A 13,179-nucleotide genomic window follows, 5' to 3' on the forward strand; every position below is an offset into this window, starting at 1 on the left:
CACTTAACAGTGAGTGCATATCAAGTGGATTCTTTTGTGATTGGGTTACCTCATTCTCTAACTGCATATGTAGCAGAAGAAGGCCTAATCATCCATCATTGGGAGTAGAGGCCCTTGGTCTTGCAAAGATTATATGCCCCAATACAGGGGAATACCAAGGCCAGGAAGCAGGAGTAGGTGGGTTGGAGAGCAGGGTCAGGGGAGGTATAAGGGACTTTTGGGATAGCATTTGAATTGTAAATGAAGAAAATATCTAATAAAAATTGAAAATAAATAAATAAATAAATAAATCTTTAAAAAAAAAAAGAAAGTGAAATAAACAAAATCCTCCAATCTATTAAAGAGTAAACATTGTCTACATGATTCCTGTGATTTTTTTCGATGCTAAGTTCACACTGGAATGTCCTGTGTTCTTTTTGCTATTTATGAATTAGAAGTCCAGCATTAGAAGTCAACCTGATATTAACTTCGGAATGTGTACAATATGGATATAGGGGGAAATGCTACTATATGAATAATATGTGTTTATCTGCCAATAACAGTAACCTTACTGAGCAGACCATCTTCTCAGCATGTACAGTATAATTTAAATTTCCCACCCCCACTATGTTATTTATTTTAGCTTTACTTGCTGAATAGATGAGCACAAAGTGAATCCTAAGCTCAAGTGTGTTGGCAATATAATTAGCAAGTAAAGACATTTGTCATTGCAAACCTGTTAACCTCAGTTCAATGCCAGCAACCCAGGACAAAGGTTGAAGGAGAGAACAAATTCCCCAAAGTTACCCTGTAAATCCCCACATCCATGCTATGACACATCATCTACTAACACATATATACACTATAATAATTTTTCAAAGGTGTTTAAGATCCTTTGAAGGCCAATGGCCTTCTATACCTTCTCTGCTACTTAAGAAGGAGAGAGGGAGGAAAGAAGGAAGGGGAGAGGGGTAGGAAAGAAAGAGAGAAGGAGGGAGGGAGTGAAAAGGAGAAGGGAGGGAAGAAAGAGAGAGGGGAGGAGAGAGAAAGGAGGGATGGAGGGAAGAAAAGAGGGAGGCTTGGAGATATCACAGAGACAGGAAGGTATAAAATGCAGTAAGGTGGTTAAAGAGAATGAGAAATGCAGTATTTTATCAGATGCTTAAAATTAGTCATAGGTATAATTTTCAAGATCTTGACATACTCCTTAAAAATCACATCTCAGTGATAAATATCTTTACTGTCTTAAGCCTTTTCTTTCTACAACTTGCTGCCCTCTACCAAGAATATATATTCCTTCTATAACCTACCCATTCAAACTCCTACAAAACAAAATTGGTCTCTAAAATACCCAATCATGCAGTAAGTTGAATTTCAAGTGTAATATTTACTTAAGGGTTCCAAATGAAATGGACATAGTATTAGGGACAAGAGTTCACAATGGCCATTGTTCCAAAGAATCACTCCCATTCTATCCTTAAACAATCTGAACAACCAACGATAGGAACATAATTCAAGGCATTCCTCCAGAGCATCAGCATTTGGGGGATGAGACTATTACCCATGTCTTTATATCCCAGGAGTCTACCATAGCACTGACATATAACGGGTATTCAATATGTGTGTGAATTGCATAAAGAACAAGTAAAAGCAAGCTCGGGCAACCCAGCAGAAACAGAATTCAACATGGTAAAGTACTGTGCTAATCTATCAGAAACCAGAGTGTGCAAATTCTTCAAGCGGTTGGTGTTAGGTAGGATTCACCCCTCCTTAAAAAAAGTGTGTGTGTGTGTGTGGGGAGGTAATGTTTCTTGCTGGGAAAAGACTCCGTGACCAAGACAATTCTTTGTTTTTGGTTTTGGTTTTTTGGTTTTTCGAGACAGGGTTTTTCTGTATAGCCCTGGCTGTCCTGGAACTCACTTTGTAGACCAGGCTGGCCTTGAACTCAGAAATCCGCCTGCCTCTGCCTCCCGAGTGCTAGGATTAAAGGCGTGTGCCACCATGCCCTGCGACCAAGGCAATTCTTATTGGGACAGCATTTAATTGGGGCTGGCTTACAAGTTCAGTTCATCATCATCAAGGTGGGAACATGGCAGCATCTGGGCAGACATGGTGCTAGAGGAGCTGAGAGTTCTACATCTTTATCCAAAAGAAGCCAGGGGCAGACTGCTACTATCTTCTAGGCAGCTAGGAGGAGGTTCTCGACACACCCATCCCCACAGTGACACGCCCCTCTCCAACAAGGCCACACCCACTAAGAGTCTCCATGAACCACGCTTATTCAAACCACCACAGGTGGGATTGCACTAGGAATAAGTATTTTATAACGCTACAAATCCACTTAATATTTAGAAAGGAGGTGGGAGAGAAGGAAACAGAGAGGAAGGAGAGGTTGTGGAGAAGAGGGGGGAAATATGACCATAATAAGCGATGGGAGGACTACAGATTGTACCTAAAATCTACACCCATAGATTGCCAAAGTGGAGCCAGCGCCCTACTTGCTTTTCTTCTGTAGATATTTATTTAATGCCTTAAGCTCAGCCAGAGCTGAGTGTGAACAGCACCCAGAGAGTAATGACTCTGAGGTTGAGAGTTAATAAAATTCCGGAACGAAAAAAATTAACAATGGCAGTCAAAAGCAAAAACCAAGCCAAGATCTAATTATATTATACTTTCATGACTGTAAAAAACATTATTAAATATTTAATAATCTACCAAAACTCCACATTTTTCATCTACCCAGGGATCCCGTAGACTTGCATGCAATTATCTCTTCAGTTAAACACACAGCACTTGACAAGTGTTTGGATTCACAGCCACATCATCTTCATCGCCGATAACACAGGGCCACTTAAGATGCTTGAAGCTTGTCTTAATGTCTGGAATTCGAAGGGTTTAGGTTATTGGGGTTTCAGTCTCCTTGTTTTAATCAGTGCCTCCAGCATTACTTGCTGATGCCTTTATGTGAGCCTCCTGGTAGATGGTTTGTTTGATTTTCTATGTTCTTATCTTGCCACAGCTTTTGAAAAGCGAGTGATGGAGTGAAGGTAGAAGACTCGGCAGGCAAAGAATGGCATGTCATGTTGTCCACTGAAATGTTAACCAAGCATCCTGGTGGCTAAAAGACCTCGGGACCTGCTTGAAGCTCTATTATCTGTGCTGTTTCTTTTCTTTTGCCTGCCAACAAGCTATCTGTGATTCAGACAGCAAGTGGAGGAATCACAATCACATGGTAACCGAGATGGAGATGAAACTTCAACTTCAGTCAAGATAACACCAGAGCTAACTGGTTCAGAAGAAACCACTTTGCTATACATTTCATATGCTTAAAATAGGTAACATACATTCAGTTAGGAAGTTTTATAAGAGAGAAATGTAGAGCAGTTCCTACTACATACCCATCACTAACTCAAGGACTATACCATTGTTCTTAGATGGATGTTGCATTGTTCTCCAGCCTTCTTCCTGTTTCCACTCAGCCGAAAGTGCTAATTTCCCCTTTAAAAACTGCTTTAGAAATATGTATGTGCATTACTATTTCAATTGCTGGCAAAGTAATTATGGTGTCAAACTGGATGCAATCACCTAAAATGTATATCTTAGTTCACACCTCAAAGAGTTTTTTTATTTTGTTTAATCCCTTTAATTAATTTTTTCATACTGTATAACTTCACAATGATGTTAGATGCTTCTCTAAAGCTATTGTTCTAGTTCAGTGAGTGAATGAATGAATATCCTCATTGATTTCATTACTTTTCTCATCACAGAGACAAATGCCTGACAGAGCAAGTTGAGAATCTTATTTTGGTTCAAGGTTTTAGTCCATCATAGCAAGGAAGGCTTGGCAAAGAGTGTGGGAGGTGCTAGCCCCTGGTAGCCAAGCTTCATATCTTGGTGGAAACTGAAAGCAGCACAAAATGTAGGGCTGGACTCTCACCCTCAAAGGCCTTTCCTCAGTGACCCATCTCCACCAGAGATCCTCCTGTCAGCAATCAAATGCTCCAACACATGAGCCTACAGGAGACATGACACTTAGAAACCATAGCATGCTAAGATTTCCAACCCTGAAGGAAAATCTTTGGTTTGTGGTTTTCAGTTCCTTGGTTGACTTGTTTGCCTTCTAGAGAATCAGAAGTGGCATTCATTTATTGTTTTAATTGTTATTTCACAGATTATTACTGACAATCAGGCTGTTTTCAAATAATGTTTGTTTTCTAACATATTACTTTCATTGATATCCATTAATTACACATCCAAGCAAGTAGCCAGTATTACTCTTGTTTTTCCAATCCATAGTTCCAGATTACCATCAGGTGTCTGCAGCAATTTAGACAACCATATACATTTGGAGTTGAAATTACTAACAGTTTCAGATCCAACTTAGCTGTATTATTAAGGAATTTCTAACCTCTTTCGATAGCCTTACAAAGTTTATGACTGCACAGGTCTTTTCTCGATAGGCTTGTATATTGTTCTGAGAATTTTTCTAAAACTGCCAAATTTGGTTTGCCTTCCGAGTTCAAAATGATCAAATGTCTTTTCTTTCCCTCTTTATCTCCTCCTTCTCCCTCCCCCTCCTTCTCCCCTTCTTCCCCTCCCCTCTGTCTCCTCAACCTCCTCTTCCTCACCTTCCCCAGCCTTTCCTTCTTTTTGAGAAGATCTTGCTAGACTGGAATTTGTGAGTTTACCCTTCTACTTCTCCAATTCAGGAATGTTGGGATTTCAAGACTATATACTTGCATGCCTGTCTTCATATATGCATCAAATATAGATTCCAACTCTATACTGCACCTTGGTAGTGAAGAGAAACACTTCTTTCTCTCGCCTGTTTACTGTGCTCAAACCAACACATGATATCCCACCTCAGCCAAAGTTCACAGTCACTGTAATCAGTGCAAAAGTTCTATCTAAAAATTCTGTCTGGGGCTGGAGAGATAGCTCAGTGGTTAAGAGCACTGATTGCTCTTCCAGAGGTCCTGAGTTCAAATCCCAGCAACCACATGGTGGCTCACAGCCATCTGTAATGGGATCAATGGCCTCTTCTGGTGTGTCTGAAGACAGCTACAGGGTACTCATATAAATAAAGTAAATGAATATTCTTTTAAAAGTGTTTGTCATCACTGTCCAACCACTTTAAATTTATTAAAAAAAAATCTGTCTGACAAAAGACCAGCATTGGGCCTGTATATATTAATTAATTTCTTCAGATAAGATGAGAAAATTGAAATGGGATTTAAAGTTGCATTGAAGGCGCTGTCCTCTCTAGACATTTTTCTTGGCTGTATGGCCAGTTTCTATAACATTGGGAGTCACGTGTATTAATGATGAGGGTACTGTCACTACTATGACAGCTTCATTGGCTATCTGACTAAATTGGCATCGTATTTTACTTACTGTGAATGTTAAGAGTAGTAACTATGACTTTTAAGCAAAGGTTGTAATTGCTACAACACTGAGTTGTGGCTGTGGATAGTGTTTCCAGCTCCAAACCTTTACTAAGCTCTTGCATTATGCTACTATTTTAAAACATGGCATGCTGATATCAAAGAGGATATACCTTTCTGTATTGGAAGCTGGCCTATTCATATGTTGGGCTATCTATAAAAATGAACAAATCACTAATTCTAGCTAAACTGTGGAACCAATGAAATACAAATTTTATTATCTCATTAACAGTTTTGCATTTGAAACATGGCCAGTTGTCACTACCTTAAAACTAAAATGCCTGTACCAATACTGCCTGCTAAACAACCATGTGATTTGAAGCAAGATGGAATTAGTGCCAATGCTCACATTACAAAAAGTGTCTGTATAGGGTTAATAGCACTGTCCTCATCTTCTTTGCCTTTCTGTCATATAAACACAGTCAAGCATATCTTTCTTTATAAATATGCTGTTTCTTTGGGATAGGGCACAAAACTCCCCCAAAACACTGATTCTTCTGTAACCTTGCTAACTTGTAGCCTCTGGGAGCTTTGCTAGTATTTGCTGTCTTGCTGCTCTCTGAGTGGTTATAACATTGCTTAGAGTTCTCTTAAAGGCTCTTCCTCTGTCTACTGTTTCTTCCAGATGAACCCATTCAATCTCCAAGACTTGCTGTGCACTCCTAATGGTACATTTCAAGCGTTTTCATGAGATTTGACATCTTACCTGAGCCACACGTGCTCACTGAGCTTACATCAGTATCTAGACAATCTAGAAAGATGCCTCAAACTTACTATGCCCCAAGTAGACCAAGGGATACCTGCCCTCTTCCCAAGCAGGATTTCTCTCCCACTGTCTATTCCATCACCATCCAACCCACCAAAACTCTAAGTAACCGCTCCATTTCCCTCACCCAACTTCCAACATTTCATCGCATCTGCCATGACCCCAGACTCCAGCCAGCAGAGGTGGGGAAAAGATGACACGTACACCAAGGCAGGGTTCAAGCAGCTTCCGCTTCAGCTTCCACAGCTTCAGCTTCCACATTTTCAGCTTCCTTTATTCTGGGGGATCACCCAATTTATCCACCTCTACCCTCTGCACTCATTTCTCACCACTCTTCATCATCCAATCAGCATTCAGCACGCTCTGTACATGAGCCATGCACGCAGACAGGGTGCACATTGATAGGTCAGTGACTCAATATGCTGTATGACACTATGCATCAGGCGGGCAGTGCATGATCATTCAGGTGTATATGTTCAGGTTCTTGGTAAACAAGCAGGGATCACGGGGCTTGACAATGAGCCAGGGCGCCATCTTGGCCCTTGAGGCCGCACCCGCTCCCCACATGTCCCCCTTTTTGTTTAATTAAAATGGCTCTGGGATTGCATCTGTCTTAGGTTGCCCTCATTCATGTCTCATCCTTACCCATCATAGGCATGGTGAAGTCACTTTCAACAGCCTGTCTTAGGTTGGTATGCACATGTGAAAGTCTTACCCATCATAGATTAACGATCCAGTCTACTGAGCCAAACATGGGGTGAATTACCTGACTCTATAGCCGCCATAGCTTGAATCAACAACCATTTATCAGCCTGCACTCATCTGCGCATGCGTATCATCCACCACAACATACCAACACATACACCACACAGCAATAATCCCCAGAAGGCCATCCCTCCCCAATCCTTGAGGAAGCTGAAGGTCCCCTGGATCATCTCCAACCACTGCTGAATGGTGGCAATCTCTACATGGGTGTTATTCACTGCAAAAATGGATGCCCATAATTCTTTCATCTTGCTATCGAAATCATGACTCCAATTTCTTAATAGCATGGATCCAAATTCGCTGGACAAATTAGCTGCATGAGAAAAATTCCGATACTGCACAGAGATTACACAAATTCCTGACCTATGGGTTTCACATGACACAAAGACTAATTGCTCCAGAATATCTATCTGCTCTTAGAGCAAATCCACTCTCTGATTTACTAATAAGATTCCAGTTTTCAGCTGAGAGTTTATTAACTTTTCTTTAGGTAGGGACCATTGAGGCACCCACACCGGCAGATTTTTATTCCATTTGATGGCTATTTGTTCACTGGCCCCTAGGAAAAACCCAACCCATGTCTTCCTTCATTGCCTCTTGTAGGAATGGGAGATACTTGACCATCCTCATGCTTCACCAGTCCCTGCCCTGCTTTAAAATTCATTTTATTCACGATAGCTATACTTTGTGGGCTATAATTGCCCTCTGTAACAAGCCTCACTCCCATTTGTTTCATGACATCTCTTCCCCACAAAGATATGGGTATACTTAGCACAAAAGGCTGAAAGCTACCTTTATGACCTTCATCATCTTCCCATTGTAATATCCCTGCACTGCAATTCGGATCTTGTGCAAATCCTAAGCCTCTCAAGGTCTGTAGGCCACCAGATGCCGTTTTCAGAGTTCCCCATACGGGCCACCAGATGCTGTTTTCAGAGGTCCCCATATGGGCCACCAGATGTTGCATGCCCCAGCTCCGGCCAGCAGAGGTGGGGAAAAGATGACACAACACGTACACCAAGGCAGGGTTCAAGCAGCTTCCACTTCAGCTTCCACAGCTTCAGCTTCAGCTCCCGCCTCAGCTTCTGCTTCAGCTTCCACATCTTCAGCTTCCTTTATTCTGGGGGAATCACCCAATTTATCCGCCTCCACCCTCTACACTCATCTCTCACCACTCTTCATCATCCAATCAACATTCAGCACGCTCTGTACACAAGCCATGCATGCAGACAGGGTGCTCGTTGATAGGTCAGTGACTCAATATCATGCTGTAGGATGCTATGCATCAGGCGGACTGTGCATGATCATTCAGGTGCACATGTTCAGGTTCTTGGTATACAAGCAGGGATCACGGGGCTTGGCAATGAGCCAGGGTGCCATCTTGGCCCATGCGGCCGCACCCGCTCCCCATACCCATCCTGTGTTCAACACATCATGCATTCATTAAATCCATTCACTTCTGCCAATTTTACTGACAACAAAGGTCTTCATTACTACAATGGCCTCCAATCTGGCCTCCTGCTTTTAACTTTCTACCAAACAATTCCAGACACCTACAGATCCATAATTTTCTTCTTTACACAGGAACTCCATCACCACTTCACTTAAATTCCCCAGTGTACAGCAAGCATACAATTACTAAAGTAGAACTCCCAACTCCCTACCCTGAACCAAAAGTAGAATGTTAGCAATTGAACCCTGTTATGTCTACCATTTGCCCACTAGCCTCTTCTCTTTCACTGTCTTTGTATAAATGCCAAACTTGGGGCCTCAGGTTTTTCACATTGTTAATTCTCCAATACTTTGAGTCAAATGTTTTAATGGCTACCATGCACAGTTTTAATGCCCCATTCATTTCTACCACTCTGAATTTCCCATAAAGGATCACTCATATCTGTTTGTATATTATCTGACCCCTAAGAGAATCCAACTTTCAGATGAGAAACTTTTCTGTCTTATTTACCACTGTTCCAAGACAATGGATCTCAAACAGTGTCTGGCTTGGAATAAGCACTCAAATATTTATTAAAGAAATAAATTTTTAAAAGCCTTCCTTCCAAATACCTAATAACCATCACAAAGCCAGGACCTGGAGTCTCTTCATTTTCATGTCAAGTTTAATAATCTCAGAGAAATTGTCTGACTTGTGCATTACTCTTTCATTTTAAGAAACAGTCATTTAAAATTTCTACAGTTTCACTGTATTTCAGCTATAATCTGTAAGTCAAAAATGCAATCGTGCCTGTGAAGTCAAAAGGTTCGCTTTTATTTTTACATCCAAGAAAATCAAAGAGCAAAGCTCCCTCTGTACAAAGTTAGTTGTAATTTACACTCATTAAATTATCTGCTTTTTCAGACAATGGAATAATAATAGCCTGAGTAGTTTGAGGGGGAAAAATGGCTGCTTTAGACAAGTCCTGCTATTATTTTCAAAGTCTGTCATCTGAAATTACGACAATTTCTGTATCTTCAAAGCCAGGCTCTGGGGACACTAAAAAGCTGACACAACATCTGAGAAGTTAGATGTGGAAATATCAAAGTAGCCTTCTGTATCAACTGTGTCGTTAACTTAATAAAGATAAAGTGTAAATTTAAAGAAAATAGCACCTGTTTATTTGGTGCTATTTGAAAGAGGGTGCAGAAGAGACACCTGACTTTGCAGCCACCATTCCAGTCTATAAGTAAAATAATCTCCAATTTAAAATTGGGATGTTTGAGTAAAAACATAAATTTTCCTAGAGGTGCAAAATAGCCTCCAAATATATTTAGAAAAGAGACAGAATAGAAGAGAATAGATTTCTATTGTATCTTAGATATAAGTTCAAAAATTATCTCTAACTTTTACAAGTCTGCTCTGGGGCATGTTTCTGTCATCAAACATTCACGGAGCATCTATTTTTGCCAGACATATATTAGTACTAGAGCTCTGACAGTAAAGCAGAGGAAGTTGTGATCCCTGATTTTAACTAATTGAAGGCCTAAATTTCCTCTTGGAAGGAAATGGCAATAATAATAATTGCACAGATGGGATTAAGATTTTGCAGTGACATATCACCCACAAAGACTTGGGAACTGAAGTCTTTGTCTCTCCAGCTGGTGGCACTATTGGGAGAGGAACAATTCTGAAAGATACCCACTGAGTGGGGTGGATTGCTGAGGGTGCTCCTGTGAGCCAGTGTTTGATCCCAGGCCCATGGGCTAAGCCCCTCTCACTGTGAGCATAATATAGCCTTCCTCCTTAAATTGCTTCTACCAGGTATTTTGTCACAATGACAAGAAAACCTTACTAGTACAGTGGACCAAAGAAGATAAAGTATGCAGGGAACATTTAAGAGAAAAGAAAATGTTAACAATAAATATCATACTTTAATGATTCTCAGTCAAGTTAATCTAGCTCATAGACCACATGATTCCTCCACCAGCAACTCACAGTTTACAGATGAAGTTAAAACTTAAACTAATTTAATTCCACTATCAAAAATCATGCTTTTAAAAACATAAGCATATTAATGACATTAACAGGATTATAACTTAAAAACTCCTTCTGACTTATCTGGTTCAGGAAAGAGTCTGAATAAGAAAAAAAAAAAGATTTTATGTCAAAGGGAAGCAAAAAAGAGCTCAAGAAATTCACAAAGGTGTATGTACCTGAAAGGTACAGAGAAAATGAAAAACAATGTACGGGAAAGGAGCCCAGGCAAGCAAGGCTCCAGCTGCTAGGCTCTCCAACTGGGGAAAGGAATAGAAGATTTTTTTCTAAAGAGGTACTGCAAAGGGATCCCCCAGAATAGACTCAATAACAAGATCTTCAAATCTTGTAAAGGCAACATTCAATCCTAAAGATGGCAGGATCATGTCACAAAAGACATACCAAAACAAAAAACAAAGCAAAACAACAACAAAAAACCAACAAAACAAACAACAAACAACAACAACAACAACAAAAGATCACGTGGCTCTCCCAAAAGCCCCCAGGCCTCAAAACTACTGGATTCAAAGATACCGAGTGAGGTGATATTCTGGATAAAGATTTCAAATGTTTACTAGTAAAATCAATGACCTCAAAGCACAGAAATGAATTCAATTCACAGCCTGGAGGAGAAAATCAGCAAGATAGAGGAAAAGTCAGCAGGCTGGAAGAGAAAATGGGCAAGTGGGTGAAATCATGGTAAATTTCAGCCCTGAAAATCAAGTAGAGAAATGTTGGAAAGTAAAAGATCCCACAACCCAAGTGAAAAACAATTTTTAAGAATTACTTATAAACTCAACCAAGTTGAAGGAACAATATCAGAGATGGATTGAAAGGTCAACAAAAGATACTCAGAGTGGGGAAGATAGCTCAGTAGGTAGGGTACTTACTTCTTACACAAGCATGAGGACCTGGGTTTGATCCCCGGGACCCTTGTAGAACCAGCTAGAGGAGTGTGTAGTAAGAGTTGGGGTTTCATTAAATACACAGAAGTATTACAGAAATATTTCTTTTCTAATCCCAGGTGTGGGATATGGGACTGCTTTAGATTGCTCCCGGCAGCTATGATTTGCTTCGTGCTCTAAGAGGGGTGTGATTTTGCCAGCTGCAAATAGTTTCTGCAAGTGTGTACTGTCTGGAATCGTGGGGACTCTTGACAGGGTATTTAAATGCTAGAGTCCAGAGGGGCTGCAGCAGCTGGGGCAGCCCCTCCTTATCCTCCTGTACCTCCTCTTCCTTCTCCTGCTCCTTCTCCTCCTTCCCTTGTTGCTCCTGGTTACTGGTGTTGCAATTTGCTGATTTATCAAGTGATTGTGCATAAAGAGACAAGAAGGAGTTGGCTATCCTGACAGCTAAGATCAAACTTGCCTCAAGGAAATCGATGCCCCCTAATCAGCAGGAAGTAGTCTACTGATATTGACACTTACTTTCCTGTCTAGCCTTCTTTATCTCCTACCTAGTGTTGGGGGTTGAAAGGGTGGAATAGGGTGGTGAAGGGTGATAGAAAAAGGAACCCATAGAGTGGCCAAAGTCCCATTCCAGAAGCACACAATTGTGATACTAGTGCTAGGGAAGAATAGAACCACTCAGATCCCTGGAGATCATTGATGAGTGAACCTAATCAATGAGCTCCAGGTTCAGTGAAAGAACCTGTCCCCTGAAATTAAGTGGTGACTGATAGAGAAAGACTCTGACTTTAACCTGTAGCATACACAGAGGTATACAACCACATAACACCACACACACACACACACACACACACACACACACGCGCGCGCGCACGCACGCGCATGCATGTACCCACATGCACACACACACACACACACACACACACACACATACACGTACACCCACATACAGAGGCATACAACCACATAAATACCACAAAGAGAGAAAGGGAGGGAGGGAGGGAGAGGGAGACAGAGAAGGAGACACTCAAGCATCAATAAGAAAAATATAAAAATGAGCATGACCATGTTGCATAAATGGGTGAATTTGTGAAAATAAATTACCTACCAAAATTAAGAAGAGATATGGAACTTAAATAGTTCTTTAGCTAGTTATGAGACTGAAATAATAATAAAATGTTTATCCACAAAGGAAAAGCCCAGGACTAGATGAATTCACCAAAGCAGTATAGCAAATATCTCAGAAAGTACTGCCTCAGTACTCCTCAAACAGTTCCACAAAACAGAAGTGGAAGCACTACTACTAAGATGGTTAGGTTTTTGTCAAATTGACACAACCTAGAGTCATTTGAGAAGGAAGAACTACAACTGATAGAAGGTCTACAGCAAATCTGGGGAACTTTCTTGATCAATGGTTGATGTAAGAGGGTGTAGCCCACTGAGTGTGATGCTATCCCTGGGGTGGTCCTGGGTGCCAAGAGAAAGTAGGCCAAGCAAGCCATGGAGACAACAAAGTGGGTAGGTAGGATTCCTCCATAGCTTCTGCTTCAGTTCCTGCCTCTAGGTTCCTGCCTTGAGGTCCTGCCCTGACCTTGCTCAGTGGTAGAGCATGACCTTAGGACAACTACTAAATTCTTTCTACAAAATGAGTATTACCCAATTTGGAGAACAAAACAGAAATGTATAGATCTATTTCTCATATATATATATATATATATATATATATATATATATATATATATATTTATAATGTATATATATATATTAACAATTAAAGAAAATAGGCCATGAATTTAAGAGAGAGCAAGAAGGGTGATTGGAAAGTTCTAGAATGAGAAAGTGGAAGGT

General features: G+C 40.7%; 1 protein-coding gene across 4 annotated transcripts in view; it reads right to left on the bottom strand.

Annotated features, from left to right (window-relative positions):
* The window catches only part of Tafa2 (TAFA chemokine like family member 2), a 465,253-nt gene that overhangs the window by 176,167 nt on the left and 275,907 nt on the right, over nt 1–13,179 (bottom strand). The window lies entirely within an intron of this gene.

Source organism: Mus pahari, chromosome 9 (assembly GCF_900095145.1).
Source record: "Mus pahari chromosome 9, PAHARI_EIJ_v1.1, whole genome shotgun sequence".
NCBI lineage: Eukaryota > Metazoa > Chordata > Mammalia > Rodentia > Muridae > Mus > Mus pahari.